This window comes from Pogona vitticeps, chromosome 1 (genome assembly GCF_051106095.1).
Source record: "Pogona vitticeps strain Pit_001003342236 chromosome 1, PviZW2.1, whole genome shotgun sequence".
In the NCBI taxonomy this organism is placed as follows: domain Eukaryota; kingdom Metazoa; phylum Chordata; class Lepidosauria; order Squamata; family Agamidae; genus Pogona; species Pogona vitticeps.
Window position 1 is genome coordinate 268212633 of NC_135783.1, and position 19515 is coordinate 268232147.

Sequence of the window (19515 nt, forward strand, 5' to 3'; positions counted from 1 at the left end):
TGCATGTCATTTATGTCCCACTGCACGTACAAAGAATGATCTAGCAAATGGCTCAGATAATACTATTGAAGTAGTCTAGTAAAGGTAAAGGTTCCCCTTGACAATTTTTGTCCAGTCATGTTCGACTCTAGGGGGCGGTGCTCATCCCCGTTTCCAAGCCATAGAGCCAGCGTTTTTGTCCAAAGACAATCTTCCGTGGTCACATGGCCAGTGCGACTTAGACACGGAACGCTGTTACCTTCCCACCGAGGTGGTCCCTACTGATCTACTTGCATTTGCATGCTTTCGAACCGCTAGGTTGGCGGGAGCTGGGACAAGCAACAGGAGCTCACTCCATCATGTGGATTCGATCTTACGACTGCTTGGTCTTCTGACCCTGCAGCACAGGCTTCTGCGGTTTAGCCCGCAGCGCCACCACGTCCCTTATTGAAGTAGTCTACTTCTGGTCAAAAATAGTCGAATTACCTCAACATTTTAATTTTTTTTAATTTTACCTATATTTTTTATCTGCATCCATAATTTTTAGTTGTACAATGCTCTGATAAGATGAAAAAGAAAAAATATTATATAATTCTGTCATTTGTCCCATGTAAATTATATAATGATTGCAGTTAGAATGACTATATTTGTACTTGTTGACTTATACTGCTTATCAGGAATCTTGGTAAGTCTTTGGGTCTGAGTTCCAAATCCAGGTCTGAGTCTTTGGTACCAAGTCCGGAGTCTGAAGCCCCAAGTTTGAAACACTATTAAAAACAAGCTTTTCGTCCCAGAAAAAAGAGGGAGAGGTGGGTGGGTTCTGTGTCACGAGTTGAGTATGAGTCGTTTAAAAAAACACACCCCAAGTCACATCTGGGTTGAGCTGCTGATGTGACTCAGGGAGCCAGTCCCCATCCCTGCTCCTTACATCTTCTTGCTGATCTCTTCAACTCTTCCTTCCAGCAGTCCAGAGGGATGGAAGGAGGGGAAATCCTTCCTGCTGTCCCACAAGGTTAATTTTTAAGGTAGGAAGCTGAGAAATTTCTCCAAAATACCTTAGACCTTCTGTCAGTGGAGATGTTTATGACAACATAACCAGACATACTTGCCAGGCAAGTTAGCTGTGTGGAACTTATTGGGAGTTCAACAGCTTCTCCGTGTAATGGCCAATTTGTGTGCATTAAGCTTTGAGTCACTGAAGTCAGTGGCTCATGGTGCATTCATAGACATACCATGGTTTTTAGTCATGACTGGCTATGCCCAAGACTGAATTCAATTTTTTTTATAATTTTATAAATGCCCACATATTATATTTTATATTATAATTTTATTTTTGGTATAACTCAACATCCATTATTATTTTCAACCACCACTTTCAGAATCCCCTAAGCCAGTTTGGCCACACAGTGCCTTAACAATTACACAGAAAGGCGTTCATACACATGAGATCAACAATACATGAGGCCAAGATCGTCTCCTCCACTTGCAGCCACCACTTCCTCCTCCTTAGCTCTGGTGCTCCCTTAATCAATTTCCTTCTCTTCTTCCTTTCCCCCACTGTTGCGCTCCCCTCAACGCCATACAAGCCTGAGGGTAAAACTATACAACCCAACCTTGTTGTTGGAAGTAAGGCCTCCTTGAATGCTGAAAGATAGCTCTCTGTCATAGTACATGCTTATGCTTAGCTCCTTTTCATGCACTCCACTGAGCTTTGTTTTTGGTGACTGGTCACTGGAAAGTAAACATGGGCTTAATTTGCCATTTTTGTTGCCCAGGCTGTCATCTCTGAGGAAATCATGCTGGGGGAATATAAGCAGGCTACTTGCTTTCTCGGTGTGAATTGACTATTTGGTCTAGCTTGATCCCTTGTGTACCGGTTGCTATAGTGCACCCAGTGGGCTTTCTCATATATTTTTAATTGTTTGAAGTAGTGACAGCATCACTTGAGGCACGACATATGTTTCTTAAGATACTCTTTAACCTTAATGCCATGGTTACATCAATTTAACATCCATTTTAAAAAAACAGCACAATAGCTGATGAAAAGAGCTATTTTGATATGAAGTGTGCCATATATATACAGTATTACTTTAGTAATATTTACATCTTCTATAAACAGGCTATCCCCATATGACATTATGAGGGAAGAAGAACTGAAGCTAGGAGACTGTTTGGAGATACTTTGAAGTCCATATTAAGGCAAACTTTAAAAATAAGAGGGAGACTTTTAAATCACATGCAGCAGATTTTGAGAAAAACTGAAGTAGTGTCAAACTGGAAGTGGCAATACACTCACACAACTTGCTCAACACACTTAGCTTCTTTCCACAGCCAATTCTGTGATTCTCAAATATTACTACATTTCCCACATAACTGAATGAAGAGGGGGGAAATATACTTGTAGGTTATCTCTAGGGTTGTTTAATTTGAATTAAGACTAAGGTGCATGGTGGACACATTTGCCAATATTCTGTACACATCTGGTCATTATTCTTTTAATTCATTGCTGCTTTAAAATGTACAAGATAAAGAGAATATACTGTTACATTCATGCCACTGACGAGTATCTGCCTCCCATTTTATGCTTGCATCTTCCACACTGAAATTCTGCAAGCTTATTGTCAAAGTGTTGTGTATTTATGTTTAGTTTTGCAGAGTCAACTCAGCTTAGATACCTGGGTGGCCAGTTATATACATAAAAACATATGAAGCAGTTAAAATAAAAATGTATTCAGAAAGTTAGATTTAAGATAGAAAAGCCTAAATCCTATTTCTAACTAAAAGGAAGGTAGGAAAAAGAGATCAGCTCCTTACAAAAATGAGAAAGGTAGTCAAAGTGTGAGACATGATAATGGACCCTAAGAATATCTATCTGGGATAGGTGGGAGGGAGCAGAGATCAAAGGCAGAAAAGCACAGCGTAACTTCACAAACCCTTCAGGCATTTGGGATGGAGAAGTGCAAAGAGACCAGGTTTGGAGAACAGGAAAAAACAGGGAAATGAGACATTTTGAACCCTACATTGCTCTTATAAGGCTAACACAGGGGATGGGTGGGCATTTCTCAAGACAAATGCATGAGCAGGACAAAGGTGCTTGACCATAGCTAACCAGCTGCTAATTCTCCTCTGCAGTGGCTCATCTCCTCATTGTTCCAAAGGATCTTGCTTCCCATCTAGGTTCCAGTGGAGAAGAGAAGCAGGTTTAGCACCAGCACTCCCTGTCCTGTTCCCCACCATAGGTGCCCACATTGCTTCTGTCTCAGGGACCCACACATTCGTGGAGGAAACAAATGTGTTCCTCCAATGACAGATCATGTCCCTGAACTGTAGAGAAAACTGTATAAACTACACTACAATCATTCCCCACTCAAATGTTCTGTTGTACGAGCCAGCAGAGATCTGGACTTGGGGGGCAAAGTGTCATAACTATGCATCAGAAATGGGGATGTAAAGTACTAGCACTGGATTAGAATTTGGAAATCTTTCACATCACACTGAAGAGCTTCGGTGCTGAACTGAACTGAATGGACCGAATTCAACATGATTTATGTTTATTATATCTTGTTTCTAGTATCCTTTCTGATTAACATAAAGCATTACCTGGGATTTTGTTGACTCATAACAATGTTTATACACCCGATCATTTCAAAACACGACAGCGGAGTCCTAGTGGTGTTCACACAAGACTTGTGTAACTTCACTGCAGCTAATTAATGAGATACTGGGAGGGACCTTGGGTGCTTGCCTGGTCATCCCGGGATCTTGTCTATTAGCCAGAATTAACTGCAGCAACTTACACAAACCTTACATGAAGTGTCAATAAATTTCTGGTCACGGTCTTAAAAGTCTATGACTACAAAGGAAATGTCTAATTTTTGGTGAAAATATTTTCCACGTATTTGGGGGCACTTTTCCATCTGTAAAGAGCACCAGCAATTATGTACATTTATAACACACATTTAAAATAAAATAGATATTCATCCTAACTTCTGTTTAGCCATCCAAATCATCCTACATGTCTTCTAAAAAGCATACATTTTTGTGCAAGTCAGCCTTGGGCTTGTACAGACTGCCAGAAGATAATTAATCACACCAATTAACGTCATATCCATAATGACACTGAATCCGACATGCCAAAATAAACTACAAATATACATTGGACAGGGAGGGCAGCTCAAGGAGGAAATGTACTTCATTATAAAGACCCCATTTGCTAGTGGACAATGTTGCAGAAGGCACAAGTTATGACTTCCAAGATTTTTTCTCTTATGTTAGTCTCTTATCTTTTCAACAAACTAGATTTGCTGCATGGCATCATTTCTGGAAAATTGTACCATTAGAATGCTTCAGTTAAAAATATGCCATTAGCGTAACTCATCGTCAGATTAAATTATATTTCTAAAGTCTTAGTACAATGAGTCAGTTGAGCACACTGATTGCAGATTCCAAAACAGATGCTACCATTATGGTTGGATACTACACCTGCTTACAATTACTCTCTCTCTCTCTCTCTCTCTCACACACACACACACACACACACACACACACGCACAGAGATTTACATTCAAACATATGGTTTGCAATTACATATTCAAAATCAGTGCAGTTATCTACTATGCTCTTTGAGAATCTAAGAAATCTGAGAAGTTTTTCAATTAAGTGTTCTCAATGAGATATGTGTGTGTGTGTGTGTGTGTGTACACACACATATATAAAGCAAATAAAAGAAATGAATGCTTATTGAGAAAGGCGATGTTCTGATCTCAAGTTAGTGTGCTTTTAAAAACAAGTAATACATCACGCTCAATCCATGTTGTTTTTTAAAACTCAAAAACAAGGAAAATACTACTCATTTAATACACGCCACACATACTCCAGTAGTTGCAACATGAAAGCAGAATTAGAGTGGGTGAATCATTCCCTGTTTTAAAATGCAAGTAAAGATCCACACCTCATCATTAAAATATGAATCCTGTGTGTAGGCAAGAAGCAGTTTCTGCCAACATCAACAACCACAGGATTCAGGTATGCAGCTATGCAATCTCAATTTCAGATCATGCCAGACAATGCTGCTTGGCTGTCAGTATCTTTTTCAGCATGGAGATGGATGCAACACAACTCTGATCCTTGCTGCAAGCTGTTGCTATAATGTGTAACAAAAACAGCTTCTTAAAGCACTCACTCATGAAATGCATACCTTCAAACCAGGAAAATGCTATGCCTGTTCGCAGATATGCATCTCTATGCCTCCATCTGCATTAGCCATAGGAACCATTTCTCACTTTTTCTGCTGCTCGTTCATATGGACTCTCATTCAAACATGTAGGCAAGCTATACATCAGAGCTGTAGCTACAAATAACACAATTTCCCACCAACGTCGTTCTAAAACACGGGTATACCCGGCCCCCACCAAGAAAACCAGAGCAGAGAAAATTCCCCCCAAATAAAGAGAAAGGTCTAGGATTTTGTTACTACAATGGCCAGTTAGTTATTTATGCCTACAAGAAAACTCACAGTAGAACATCAAAGTAGCAGCAGCAACTTGCTTGCGTTCCGTAGAAACCAGTATTAAGGAATATATTCCACAGAACTGGAGGTAATATATTGTTATCATGAGCACCTCCTTTTACTCAAATTTACATAAATCACTTTTAAAACCATTCAAGTGGGCAGTAAACCTGTATGCCACAGTTTTACTATGAGCTTTGTGAAATGCTTACTCCGCAATGAATTGTCCCCCATTCAGCTTCTGTAGAAGCTCTATTTCTATTAATGAAGGACATAATCTCTCTCTTTGTATTGCTTGCACCACATATAATATTCTACTCTTTTAATATGACACCCCCCCCCCAATTGCCTTTTCACCCAAACTGAACAGTCCTACATCTTGTCTTTTCTTACGGTCTATGTCAATTGTTCCAATTGCTTGATCATTTGGGCTATCTTTTCTACAGCTTTCCAGGTCTTAAAATATCCTATCACAGCTGCTGCACTGCCAACTGCAATAAATATTCCAAATATACATATAACAAAAGTAAAACAGAAACAAAGTTACTGTGCCATTTTTAAGATTAACAGATCCCTTTCCTTCAAACTACTGAAACAGATCTCTCAATCTTAAAGATGTCATTTGGTTTGATTGTGCTATATGCACTGAAACAGATCACGATAGCACAATTCTCTAAGTACTATAAACTCACTATAGTTTTGTATAAAGGCATCATAATACAACAGTCCTATTTTCAATTCCTTTCCTAAGGACACCAAAGCAGCCTTTTCAGCACCCTTGATTCTGTCCTTGATTCAAGCTGGGACAGAATTTATGAGCATCCCATTAATGTATCAGTTTGGCCAGAATGCTCTGGCAGCTTACCTGCAGATCTCTCTCCAAAGGGAAAACTAGCAAGTGACTGAAGCTAATGTCTTTTGGGAGTCATGCAAATACTTTGTTATTTTAGATGGCATGTATTTTATGTCACCCATGGATGTTTTTAGTACTGTCCTTTACTGTTACAAACTGTTTTAATTATTATTTTCACTGTGTTTTATGAGCAGTGGTGTCTCGACTTAATTGGTTCAGGAAGATGGGCATAAGTTGAAATGGTCGTAAGTCGAAACACCATTTCCCATTGGAATGCACTGAAATGCAATTAATCCGTTCTGGCCGAAGGAAAAAACCACAAAACAACAACAATAAAAAACCCCACTGCAAGGTCAGTCAGAAACACGATTAATCCCTTCTAGCCAAAGGGGGGGGAGCAATCAACCGTGCAAGACCCATTGCAAATGCAAAGAAGAGAAAGCAAAAAGCAATCAAGCAGATTGTGCAAGATTGTTTTTTTGTTTCTCTCCCCCCAATTTCCAAACAACCCCCCCAAGTCCCATCACAGCACAGAAACATAACCCCAGCTCAAAACCACACTGCAAAACCACCCAGAAGAGTTTTTAAAAAGCAGAAAACAGCACCTTTCCTTACAAGGCAGCCCGAAGCCTCCCTGCAAAAACACACGCACGCACACACACACACACACACACACACACACACACACACACACACACACACACACACACACACACACACACTTTCTCTCTCTCAGAAGCAGAAGGAGGCAGTCCCAAGCCTCTGACGATCTCTAACTGCTGGAGCGAAAGAGCTACAAAGAAGCAGCCTTGTTGCCACCTACAGTTAGCAATTTGACTTTCCCACCTTTTTCCCTGCCTTTTTCTGTTCATAAGTGGAAGCTCCAGTCGCAAGTAGAAGCTGGTCGTAACTCAGAATGGTTGTAAGTAGGGGCGTTCGTAAGTCAAGGCACCACTGTATTGTGAACTGTCCAGAAAATATTTAAATAAAGGAGCAGGACAGGCAGACGAGACTAGGCTGTATGCATCCTACAAACACTGAATTCACACTGGAGCTGTAATTAACTAATGGCTGAAATACTATTCTGCATTTACAAAATGGTGCAAATTTTGGAAGCGAACTGCTGCTAATTAAGAAACCTCCTTCTTATCTGCTGCATACAATCCTGCAAGCAACATGTAAGGTCTGCAGAATTTTCATACCATAACAGCAATTTGCATCTAAAACTTACAGTCACTGCTTGTCAGGATTTTAGCCACAGTGTTATGTATAGAAGCGAATTTTCTCTGATACCTGCCTTGAGAATGATCAATTTCACATTTTTTGCAACCAGTTGCATTTTGCAGATTGGGGCTACAATTTGGGAGGAAGTCCCACTGAAATTTATGGGGCTAATTTCTGAATTGACATATGCTCCACACATTGGGCCCCAATAATACAGGGCAGACACATGATAATATTGGCAATGAACAACTTGTCTCTCTTGCCAGGGGTGATGGAACAGACACCATCTAACAGAATCCTTCCAGACAGCACTTTAAAAGAGAACATTTCCAATAGCTAAGGAAGAAATGCAGAAACCACTGATTCTTTCTTTCATTACTTCCTCCAGACAGAAAGACTTCCTTTGGTGAAATTATTTGGATCCTGTGCAACCAATCAGGAGCACCTATATATCTTTTGTGCTACAAACAGATCATCTTGAAAATCCCAAGCTGGTTATATGGGCTGGTTCATGCACAAACACATTCAGGACATCTTTTAATTTGACTTCCGTTCCTGCTGTTCACGAACCACAATGGAGACTCATGAGCCAAACTAAGTCTGTGAATATGCAACAGCACCGGGATCGTAACCAGACAGATCTCCTTTAGCCTGGAAAAACAAATGGAACATTCTGAATGTTTCTCTCAAAAGGGTAAATTGTGTTAACTGGTTAGCTAGACATGAGGAAGAAAACAAAATATTTCATGACTTGGCTTCAGTTAAATGCTAACATATGCATGGGCACACACACTTACAATTATCTCATGGATCATTAATCCACAAACCCCATTACCATCACTCTGGAACTACTGTGAGTTATCAACATCTATGAAACACTAAGGACACACCGTTGGGAACAAAGCAATGCTATGACCACTTTAAGTGGTGTAGCTTTATCAACTCCAATAGGCTTGCTTACTGAGAAACAAAAGTTTTTATTTTATGTTGTTTGTTTTATTTTGCTATAAACTGCCCAGAATAGTGCATTCACTACTGGGGCAGTATGTAGGCATGGATGGATGGATGGATGGACGGACGGACGGACGGACAGACGGACGGATGAAAGAAAGAAAGAAATGAAGTACCAACTCTCAGGTAATAAAAAGAGTATCTTCCCTTGGTTTATTACATGTCATCAGAGTACTAGAGCCTCATGGCGCAGTGGTTAAACTGCTGTATTACAGCTAAAAAACTGCTCATGACCCGGGGGTTCAGTCCCAGGTATCTGACTCAAGGGACTCAGCCTTCTATTCTTCTGAGGTCAGTAAAATGGGGGGGGCAATGTGTAGCCTCCATAATTAACTTGTAAACCACCCAGAGAGTGCTTGAAGAGCTATTGGGCAGTATATAAGCAGCACGCTTTGCTTTTTTAAAAAAACTAACTTTAACCTCCCCAGCTTTGTGCACTATTATGACAGATGAGGGTTGGGGAAATAATCAGCCGCCATTATTCCAGCAGACTTTCTCTCATGAGATCCAGAAGTCACCTTTCGCTGAACTCAAAATGTGCAATTTGTCTCTCCTGACTACCGGATTAGAGTAATGCACAAGCTTAGCCTTTTTGAGTATGTTATGACTAAATTACACTCCATAATATCAATTAGCAGTGTACTTACAACTTTCTTCAAAAAAAAAAAGTCACTCTGCTGTTTCAATTACCCAGTTTCAGCTATTAAGCAGACTTAACATACAAAGGACAGAGCTGCTGCAAAATAAAATTTTCTTGATCCATTTTTATTTTCCCTAGCCTGACTATCCTTGCTTATTTGCTTTTAGATGTTGTAAAGGTATGGTTGACCATTAGCTTTCTGCTTTTCTCTGCAGGTGAACTGACACCTCCTCAACTTGGTCTTTATAAAAATCAGCGCCATTTGGCTTCTTATGTTGTTTCAGCTGAAAGCATACGCACGGCCCAGATAAGAAAAATACATCAAATTTATGAAGGTAGCAACATGGCACCAATAGCAGGGTTGCTTTGTTTTTGATTTTTGAACCAATACCAAGTGGTATTGTGTACTATTTCTGTCACCTACAACAGTTTCAAAACCTAACAACACATTTTTAAGAGTCCGGTCAAACTGGATTCTGGAAACTTTTGCAGAATGTTACCAAGAATGTCTTCCTTTTTGACTAAGATTCACTAAACTTACTTGATAATCTATGTAAGATTGAGGAATGTGAGTTATAATCCAACAATACACACACAGGAGGCACAGACCTTGTCGACTAAGCGAGGGGAGGGGTCCTCTGAAAAAAATCTGGAGATGAAGCACATGCTGCTCAATCCACAATTTGTTACTACTTGGAGGATTGTTTGTTTCCCCCTTATCCTCTATACGAATAACAAACTATTTTTTCCACATATAGATCCCTGAGTACCCCACTGAGTTCCTCAGAGGTACCATAGGTGCAAGGGAAAGTTTATTTGGAAAATCCAAGATCTGATTTTAAAAACACACACACAAAAAGTAAGGAAATCAGGAAAGTAGAACACTGACAAAAAGCATGAATATAAGGACCAAACAAGTTCAGTGGCCATTGACTGCATTTTGACGATTGAACTGCAAGAAAGGAAAATAAGAAAAGGAGAAATGGAATTTCCCTGCAAAAGGGCATGGCTGACTGGCTGGCATCCTAAACAAGAGCATTTTACTGCAACAGTTTGTTGAACATCACTCAGTAATTGAATTAATGCAATAACCCACTTACTATGCATTAGGTAGTAAAACAAACTTAAAACACAGCCATGCTTCATTACCTACTTTACACATACTCCTTGAAGGAACAAATTTCTATATGAAACAAGCACACATTCCGTTACAAATGCCTGACTCTCATCCAAAAACAAGGATAGATCACTAAAATATCATACACAGGTGAACTTTTGAATTCTGCAGACTTCTCCATGGGTGAGGAGAAATCAGCTCCATAGTGCCCAGTTTGAAAAAAGAATTCCACAGAATTCAAATGCTTATCTGTTATTGACATTTTAGGGACAAAATGAAGGTTTAATTGGGCGCTTAAAATATCCTTGTCTCTGGATTTTGCAAAAATACCACATGGCTTTTCTTCTTTCTTCTTAGCAAGTCTCACAGGTTTTTAGCACTACTCCAAGGTCCTTTACAGAAAAGCACTGAGGAACAGACTATCCTGACTATATCCACTGGATACAGGACAGCAAGTATTGTACGGTAACCTTTCCATTTGCCTCACGGGGTATCTCTCAAATATGGGGAAATGCCATTCTTCTCATTATTGCTTAGATCACCGAGTAATTTTGTTGCCTCATTAATCAATAACATAAATTAATATTTCTCATTTGTGCAATGTCACAGCTACTACAAAGCTACAATCCTACTGAGTGGCAAGCACTATGAAATGAGACTTTTTAGATTCATATTTTGCGATAATTTTTCTGTTAAACAAGCAAACATTGAACATCCATTACCTTTATGAATTACACACAGCATATCAGAAAATACAAGCTTCCCAAGAAAAATAAGCTTTCTGTACTTCAGAAAAACTCAATCACAGCAGGGATGATTTCTTTAGCAAGAAGGAATAGACTGAAAGTTTTGACTTGGTTTACGCTACAAATTTCAGTGACAGAGCAACAAGATCTACCATAACTCCCTTGAATACCCAGTCCCAGAAAGAGTGAAATAAATTCTGTTTCGTCGCATGTGCATAGGATTTCAGACCTGACATCCTGATTTAACCATGCATTCTAAAATATATCCTGCTGTATGGATCTCAAGGTGTTGAAAAAAAAATTAAAAATTTGGCTGTGGTGGCGCTGTGGGCTAAACCGCAGAAGCCTGTGCTGCAGGGTCAGAAGACCAAGCAGTCGTAAGATCAAATCCACGTGAGGGAGTGAGCGCCCGTCACTTGTCCCAGCTCCCGCCAACCTAGCGGTTCGAAAGCATGCAAATACAAGTAGATAAATAGGGACCACTTCAGTGGGAAGGTAACAGCATTCCGTGTCTAAGTCGCACTGGCCATGTGACCGCGGAAGATTGTCTTCGGACAAAACGCTGGCTCTATGGCTTGGAAATGGGGATGAGCACCGCACCCTAGAGTCAAACACGACTGGACAAAAATTGTCAAGGGGAACCTTTACCTTTACCTAATGCACTCTTAAAAACCTAAACAGACAAGAATGTTATAAAGAAAGAAGTTGGCCGAAATCTTGTTGCTTAGCATATTAAGTTGCACTAAAGCAGGTCCATTGAATCAGTGGGGATTTGGTGAGACAACCTGTCAGTTCCATTGATTCAAAATGGGGCTACTCTAGTTGTGTCTTACTTTAGTGTAGTAACTGTAGGCCTATTTGAATCCACAGAATTTATAGAAAATTTGACTTACCCAATCCTCACAGATTCAAAGGGCCTATTGTGATTTATTACACTAAGCAATAGGATAGGATTTCAGCCATTAAACAATCATTTTAAAAGGCTAGTAGGTCCTTTAACCAAATATATCCTTTCAGAGCCAGGTTTTTACAAACTGCTTACCCCAGCACAGCATCAAGGCCTGGAATCTTTGCCAGCAGACCACTGCATGAGGTGGGTGTAAACCACAATAAACATAGGAGGAGGACTGGAAGTCAGCTAAATCCACATAAGGCACAAGAGCCCATGCTCATATCCCAAAAGATGCTAAGCTCAGTGCAGCTGGATATGTTTCGACTATCATCTTCTTTGTTACCAGACGTCCATACAAAAATCATTACTAGTTTCCATGCTGCCAGATTTATCTTTTTGACAAGTCCGATAAATTCAGAATCGATTCACAACTGATGATAAGGACATAGAGAGGAAAATAGAAACAGGAAGTTTTAAGAGCTTTAGCGGACTTCAGGCAAAAGACTTAAAGTGATGTTTACATCAGGTGCCTAGTTCTTCTGAATATTTTGTCCAGAATACTGCCGATCCAGCACAGGCAAATTAAGATTGCACCACAGGTAACTTTGGCACAGCCAAGTCCTACACTTCTGCTCAAAAGCAATTCTAATTAAGTTAATTGGAGCTTTACATAGGGCAAGCAAGTACATGATTGCAACATTAAGTAGTATTTCACTGCTATTAAGTGTAAAATGCATCTTTTGCCACTGATAATATGCTCAGCCCCAGACATCTGTTTGAAAAAAATGCTTGTCCAGATGAAGCACTGCTCTGGTAAAAAAATACTTTTTTTTTCAGTTCTGGTCCTGTCAGTGCCCCCTTCCCTGCTGATTAAATGACACAAGGTTCAAAATGATAACATCCATCCCTTTTCTTCGCCTTCTCACACCTTTTTGTTCTTGTTAAGAGGATGGTTTGTGGCCGGAGTTTAGCATACAGTGATTCTTATGGAGAGCTCCTTTTCAAGACAAAGACCAAATCCTGTTCCTTAGCACAATAAATTGCACTAGAGTAGGCCTACTGAATCAACAGAGATTTAATGAGTCAACTCCTCCATAAGTTCCATTGATTCACCAGGACTATGAAAACTAACTTTTGGTGGTCATGTTCATTTGGGGGTTCTGAGAACTACAGTCCAAATATACCAGGAAGGGAAGAGCTGTGTTGGTCTGTTTCAGGACAAAACCAACAAAATATTGTGGCATTTGAAGACTAATATATTTTATATGGCATAGACTTTCATGGACTGATCCCACTCCAGTAGATGGCTGGAGTAAAAGGCTCAGTAAGAAGACATTTATACAGAAATAGAGAAGAAATGTTGGTAATCAATTTAAGATTTAACAGTCATTGAAGAGAGCCTAGTGATATGCAAATTTACGCAGAATCAGGGGCTCTGACTCTTGCAGAACTTTTTAACACATGGAGACAACGCACACCATGTGTATGTACACAAGTTCTAGCACATCTTTTGCAGAATGAAGTTTGGGGAGGACATGCAGCAGATACTGTCCTGCATCTCACTCTCCAAGTTTTCAGCCAATTAACACAGAAGAGAGTGATTGCCAGTACATGTAAAAGCACCCTACTTTTCATCACTCCTACCCCTCCCAATTTAAGGATACAGAGGAGTCTAATCCCAGATTGGGAAAGGTGCACAGCTCGGTGTTAAAATGCAAAAACTCCTGTACAGCAAGCAATACAATACCAGAAGTGGGCACTCTTGATAGTCTTTACAGTCAGAGCTCCACAGAAGGTCTAAAAATGCAAGCAGCAGGTGTAAATCTAATCCAACAAAGCAGTTCTTTTAAAACCATTAGGAACTGTTCTTTTGTAAAGCTAATGGATCTTAATTGGGATAGCTCATAATATTAAACTGTTGTTGAGCAAATGCAACCCCATGCCCCCCCCCCAGACTGTGGAAACCGCAGTTAAATTTATAGGGAACTGGAAAAATAATTCATGCTCATAAAAAACAAATCTTCATGTTTCAACTCTTATGTATTAATGTCACTATTTGCTATTTTGTTACTCTGTTATTGTTTTTTTGTTATTTGTTGTAAACCGCCCAGAGTGGCTTTGGCTACTACTCTGGGCGGTATATCAATCAAATAAATAAATAAATAAAACCCTGTGAGTCGAAGCTCTGCGACATTCAGTTCTTAGCACAGGGGCAACTGAAGTCCGGCCCTTAATCTCCATGAGATTTGAGCTGTGTTTGCAACCCACCCCTAAACCATCTCGCAGAAGCCATCGGTTGCACCCACCTTTTTCACTGTTTAACACACACACACACACACACACACACACACACACACACACACACACACACACACACACACACACACACACACACACACACACACAAGATTTGAACAGTTTCCTCAAATCCGGAGATGGGTTTCCAGTTACTCCCACTTTCGTGCGTCTGTGGTGCCTGGGACAATGAACCCCTCCAGCCGCGCACTTCCAGCTAACACGAAAAGCAGCAAGGGATGTACAAACCCCTCCACCCGAGACCACTGAGCGCTGCTGCCCAACAGCCAGAGAGCAACGTCCAGCGCGTCGCCTTTAACCATTTCAGCACCCGTGACAAACGGGCCCCTTCTTTGCAGGGCCACCCATTATTATTACTGTGAGGGAGTCGTAACCCGAACACCAGGCTCACCTGGACTCCCACGTGGGTCCCCTGGGCTTCAGCAAAACTTACTCCCGAGTCACCCTGCAAAGAAAAGCCTGCCGCGCCGTCACCAGAGTGAACTTTTCTGGGGACTTCTGTGGGTCCCTCTCACCAGAAAGTCTCGTGAGGAAAGGCAAGGCTTTTTAATTCCCCGCCCACTCCACACAAATTGCCTGGAGGTTTGTTTTTGGTCCTCCCTTGAAAAGAGAGCGGGAATAAAAGGCCGAGAAGCGAAGGATGGAGGGAGGGATGCCCTGAAGGTTCTACTCGCCGAAGCAAGTTCGGGCGTCCGGGTGGTCGGGCGGCGAGGCGCCGAAGGACGCCAAGGGAAGCAGTGGCAGAGGACCCGGCGAGGAGGGCGGGCAGAAAGAACAACACGCGCCGCTCCTGAAAGGCACCCGAGGAGACCAGGCTGACCCCGCTGGGTTTCAAAGGGCGGTCCCGCTCCGAGACCGGGGTCTGTGTGCATGTGAGGAGCGTGTGTGGAGTCGTGTTAAATGTCTGCTCAGAGAAAGGACGGCTACGGGCTGGTTCTCTCTGTGTCCCGCCTGCCTTTGCTGCTCGGAAGCCAGGTAAGAAAGAGGGACTCACCTCCCCCCTCAGCGAGGGCTGCCCGGCGCGTCTCCGCTTCTGCTCCGCACTCGCCCAGGGCACCGCCGCCGCCGCCCCCGCGCGCTTCCCCTGCGCAGCAGCAGCAGCAGCAGCAGCAGCAGCGACTCTGGGCGCCCTCCGCTCGCCTTCTCGCTTTCCTGCTCTTCTTTCCCCTCCCCGGTCGGCGGTGCCCTCGGTGCGCTTCCCCCCCCTCGCCGTCCGCCTCCGAGTCGTCTCCCCCCCCTCCGCCGCCGCCGCCAATTCCAACCCCGCTCCCGCTTGAACTGCAGCCATTGGCTCCAGAGACCGGCGAGCGGGGCAGCTCCCGTTCCCACGTGACGGCAAAGGCCAGGCGAGGAGGGAAGACGAGTCCGGCTGCCCGGCCGCGCCGTGGGGTAACCCGGCAGGGAGGGACGTGAGGACGACGGCGATGCCCCAAGGTTGCCTCGGTGTTAACCAAAGGCCGAGAAACCTTGGGGTTCACACGGCTCTTGTATTGATGTCACTCGTTGTCAACGCCCTTCGCCCTCCGTCTGGCATTTGTAAACCACGATCTGTGACCATAAGATCAACGTCTCTGTAAAATTAAGGAATTTAAACTCTGGAAGGATTTTAAGAAAATGGAATAGAGTATCGTTGCTTCCTTGCACGGAGGGGAAAGAGCGACGGGGGGGGGAGAGAAAGGGTGTTCTCTTGACCGGTGGGAGCTTGTTTAGGCTGTGGCTGTCCTGTCCTTTTAAGACTTCGCTTGCTCTAAAGTAAGCCCCGTTGAAATAGATAGAACTTTCTTCTAAGACAAGAAGAAGGCGGGGTGGAGAGTAGACGCTCCTGAAAAGGAGGATTCTAGCAGGCACTGTAGCATTATTAATTATAATAGTAATAGATGCACCTGATGATGTACTGTACTTTCTTATTCATTCATTCATTCATTCAAATTTTTATCACACCTATCTAGTGGTAGATGTCTTTCAATACCATAACATAAACCTATAACAAAACTGCAATAATAATCTAATAAAACATTGTACAAGGAAAACCCAGTCTCTAAATATAAAATAAATAATCTCTCTTTCTGTCTTAAAAAAGAAGGAAAAAATCAAAGAACAACAGATGGTGGCAAAACAAATACAATTGTTCCTCAATTTCTTCTCTGTGCAGCATTTTTTTAAAGGATGGGAAAACTGGCCTTCTGAGTATTGTTGGAGTGCATCTCCCATCAGCCTTAGCCAGGTCTGGGGAAGGTGGGGAGTTGTGGGTGTGGCAAACACCTGAAGGGGTGCTCACCGCGCACCATGTTATATTGGATTCAATTGAACATGCCTTATGGGTAAGCATGATTTGCAGGGTGGTGACTAGAAATGTTGGTACCCGGGGCAAAGAGCACCATCAACCGCCCAGAGACAGCCAGAGCCCCCACAGAGAAAATGGAGGAGTCGAGTATGGTGCCCTTCCCCAAAAAGGGCAGGGAGACATTGGCGTTTATTGTCTTATCATATCTGCCCCCAGAGTGCTGCTACCCACACCTTTTTGAGCCCATCAGGGAATTCCTTTTTTGGTGCAGGTTGGTGCGTTCTAGTGTGCTCCATTTCCAGCACGTGTGGTAGCTGAGAATGGACTAAAATTGAATCTTGCAGCTGTCAAAGCTGCCTAGGCGCCTTCCAGTATCAATTTCTGGTATTGTGAAGTGGCTTAATAAATGAGTCACTTCAGGATATCAGCAAATTGAACACTTCCCCTGCTTCTCTGGAGGAACAGAGGAAGTGAACTTATTATTATTTTGCCTCTGCTAGCTGATGTGCTGAATCACTTAGATTAAATTAATGATATTTTTCCTTTGCATTTGTGTGAAGTGCCAATCAACACCACAGCTGCAGGCAAATTCTTGATCAGCACACAACAAAGTAAAATATTTTTTAAAAATTTAATATTAAGTTATTCAGTGCACCAGTCATGGTCTGGCAGAGGCAAATGATAATAATTTCAATTTGCTGATATCCAGAAGTGGCTCGTTTAGCCACTTCTTGGTAAAGGTAAAGGTTCCCCTTGACATTTAATCCAGTCGTGCCTGACTCTAGGGGGTGTTTCCATGGTCACATGGCCAGTGCGACTACATATGGAATGCCGTTACCTTCCCACCGAGGTGGTACCTATTTACTGTATCTACTCGCATTTACATGCTTTGAAACTGCTAGGTTGATAGGAGCTGGGACAAGTGACGGGAGCTCACTCCATCATGTGGATTTGATCTTACGACTGCTGGTCTTCTGACCTTGCAGCACAGAGGCTTCTGCGGTTTAACCCACAGCACCACCACATCCCTTTAGCTGCTTCACTATACAGTACCAGAAATAGGGTTGCTTGAGACCAATATGTAATCTGAATAGGAAGATCACACAAGATGGCATATCTTTCCTCCCCACAACCCTACTGAGGCCAGCCCACATCAAAAAGGGTCAGTGTGGTTGCACCCTGACTTCAGTGGAACTTACTTTCAAGTAAGTGTATAAAGGCAGAAGTAGACTTTATAATTAGCTGAATATTAGATGAAAATTCTTGAAGACTGTGTGTGTCCTAACAGCAGTTCCTCTCACCTACTTGGCAAATGCAAATTACCTTGCTTTGTTTTATGATTGGTTTTGGGATGGGTGGTTGTTTCTTCTTGTTTAGTTTTCTGGTCCCACAAAATTTGCCTGGCATTGGTGGTGTAAAAATAGGGCCTTAAAAATCCTATAAGAGTCTGGGCAGATGGTTCCTCACATGATCAGCAGCTGCTAAAACAGTGATTGTATCTTTTCTTCCTCAACAGGTTTTGTGCCACATGAAAGATATGGAAGAAAAGTTAGTAAAACCTAGGAAAGTTAGAAATGGATTGCAATACCATCTGGATACCGTCTTGTCCACAAACGAAGCAGGGCTATTGGAAGATGAAAGCCTTGCCTGAAGATAATCTGCTGCTTTTCATTATATTCTGGAAATTGATGGGGCTAGATAGAAGAAGTAACATTTCCATTTCAAGAAAGCCTAGTTCAGGATTACATGGTTGTTCCAAAATGGGCAGACAACCACCAGGCCCTCTAACCTTATTGTGCATCTTTCCATTTTACATGGCATTTGAATCCCTCACCGCTGAAATCAGAAGAATCTCCACTTTCAGTTTTTTTCTAAAAACTTTAAATTACTACCTAAGCTTCTGCTGTGGTAAAGGATTTCTCGTGGTATGTGATCACTTAAAGGCAGAGAAAACAGAAACATCAGAAAAACTAAACTCTGTGGCTGTGTATTTGCATGGGAATAAGAAGACCCACTGAATAAAATGGGAGTTTTATCTGAATATGCATGCACAGGTGTGGGTGACGTGATATAAATAAAGCTTTTTATGAGTTATCTCCATTTATTTCAGAGGGATTTCTGTATTTAGAAATATGAAACAGATTTAGTTTGCATAGTCTATTGTTCCCATCATCATGTGCTGTCAAATCGATTCCAACTTATAGCAACCCATTCCAGGGTGTGCCATGGATTGAGTACTCAAAGTAGCTTGCCAGTCTCTTCTTCTAGGGATATCCTGGGACTGTCCAGCTTGCCCAGGGCTACATAGGTTGCCTGTCCTCCTGATACTGTATGCATAGTGGGGAGTCATATTCACAATGTATTCTTCCACAGCCAGGTACCAAATTCACTCGAGCTACAGGCTGGGTCTTCTCATCCAAAACTCAGTGGGAGTTGAATCCCCTGACCCCAGCTCTTCAGCCAGGTGCCCCAGCTCACCCAACTCTCCAGCCAATTCATAATCTGAGGGGCAATCAACTCTGGCTTTCTAGATATTTTTGGACTACAGTTCCTATAATCCTTTGCTATTGATTGCCCTCTAGAGGGACGTGGTGGCGCTGTGGGCTAAACCGCAGAAGCCTGTGCTGCAGGATCAGAAGACCAGCAGTCGTAAGATCGAATCCACGCGACGGAGTGAGCTCCCGTCGCTTGTCCCAGCTCCCGCCAACCTAGCGATTCGAAAGCATGCAAATGCGAGTAGATCAATAGGGACCACCTCAGTGGTAAGGTAACAGCGTTCCGTGTCTAAGTCGCACTGGCCATGTGACCACGGAAGATTGTCTTTGGACAAAAACGCTGGCTCTATGGCTTGGAAACGGGGATGAGCACCGCCCCCTAGAGTCGAACACAACTGGACAAAAATTGTCAAGGGGAACCTTTACCTTTACCTTATTGGTTGCCCTGC

The 19515-nt window shown here is 42.3% G+C and overlaps 1 protein-coding gene and 1 long non-coding RNA gene across 9 annotated transcripts in view; one reads left to right on the plus strand and one right to left on the minus strand.

The window, feature by feature from the left end:
* PPFIBP2 (PPFIB scaffold protein 2) overlaps window positions 1–15343 on the minus strand; it is a 143292-nt gene extending 127949 nt beyond the window's left edge. For 7 of the 8 annotated variants that reach the window (XM_078383981.1, XM_078383978.1, XM_078383980.1 and 4 more), the window contains exon 1: window positions 14679–14825. The gene's annotated coding sequence lies outside the window, so the exon portion shown is untranslated. Of the gene's footprint in view, window positions 1–14678; window positions 14826–15281 lie in introns of those variants that run through there. The other variant, XM_072985799.2, reaches the window with a different exon arrangement.
* LOC110080929 (uncharacterized) lies at window positions 15125–18671 on the plus strand. The gene is made up of 2 exons (XR_002300883.3): window positions 15125–15262; window positions 18088–18671. It is a non-coding gene; the product is annotated as an uncharacterized LOC110080929 (long non-coding RNA).
* The last annotated feature ends 844 nt before the right edge of the window (window positions 18672–19515 follow it).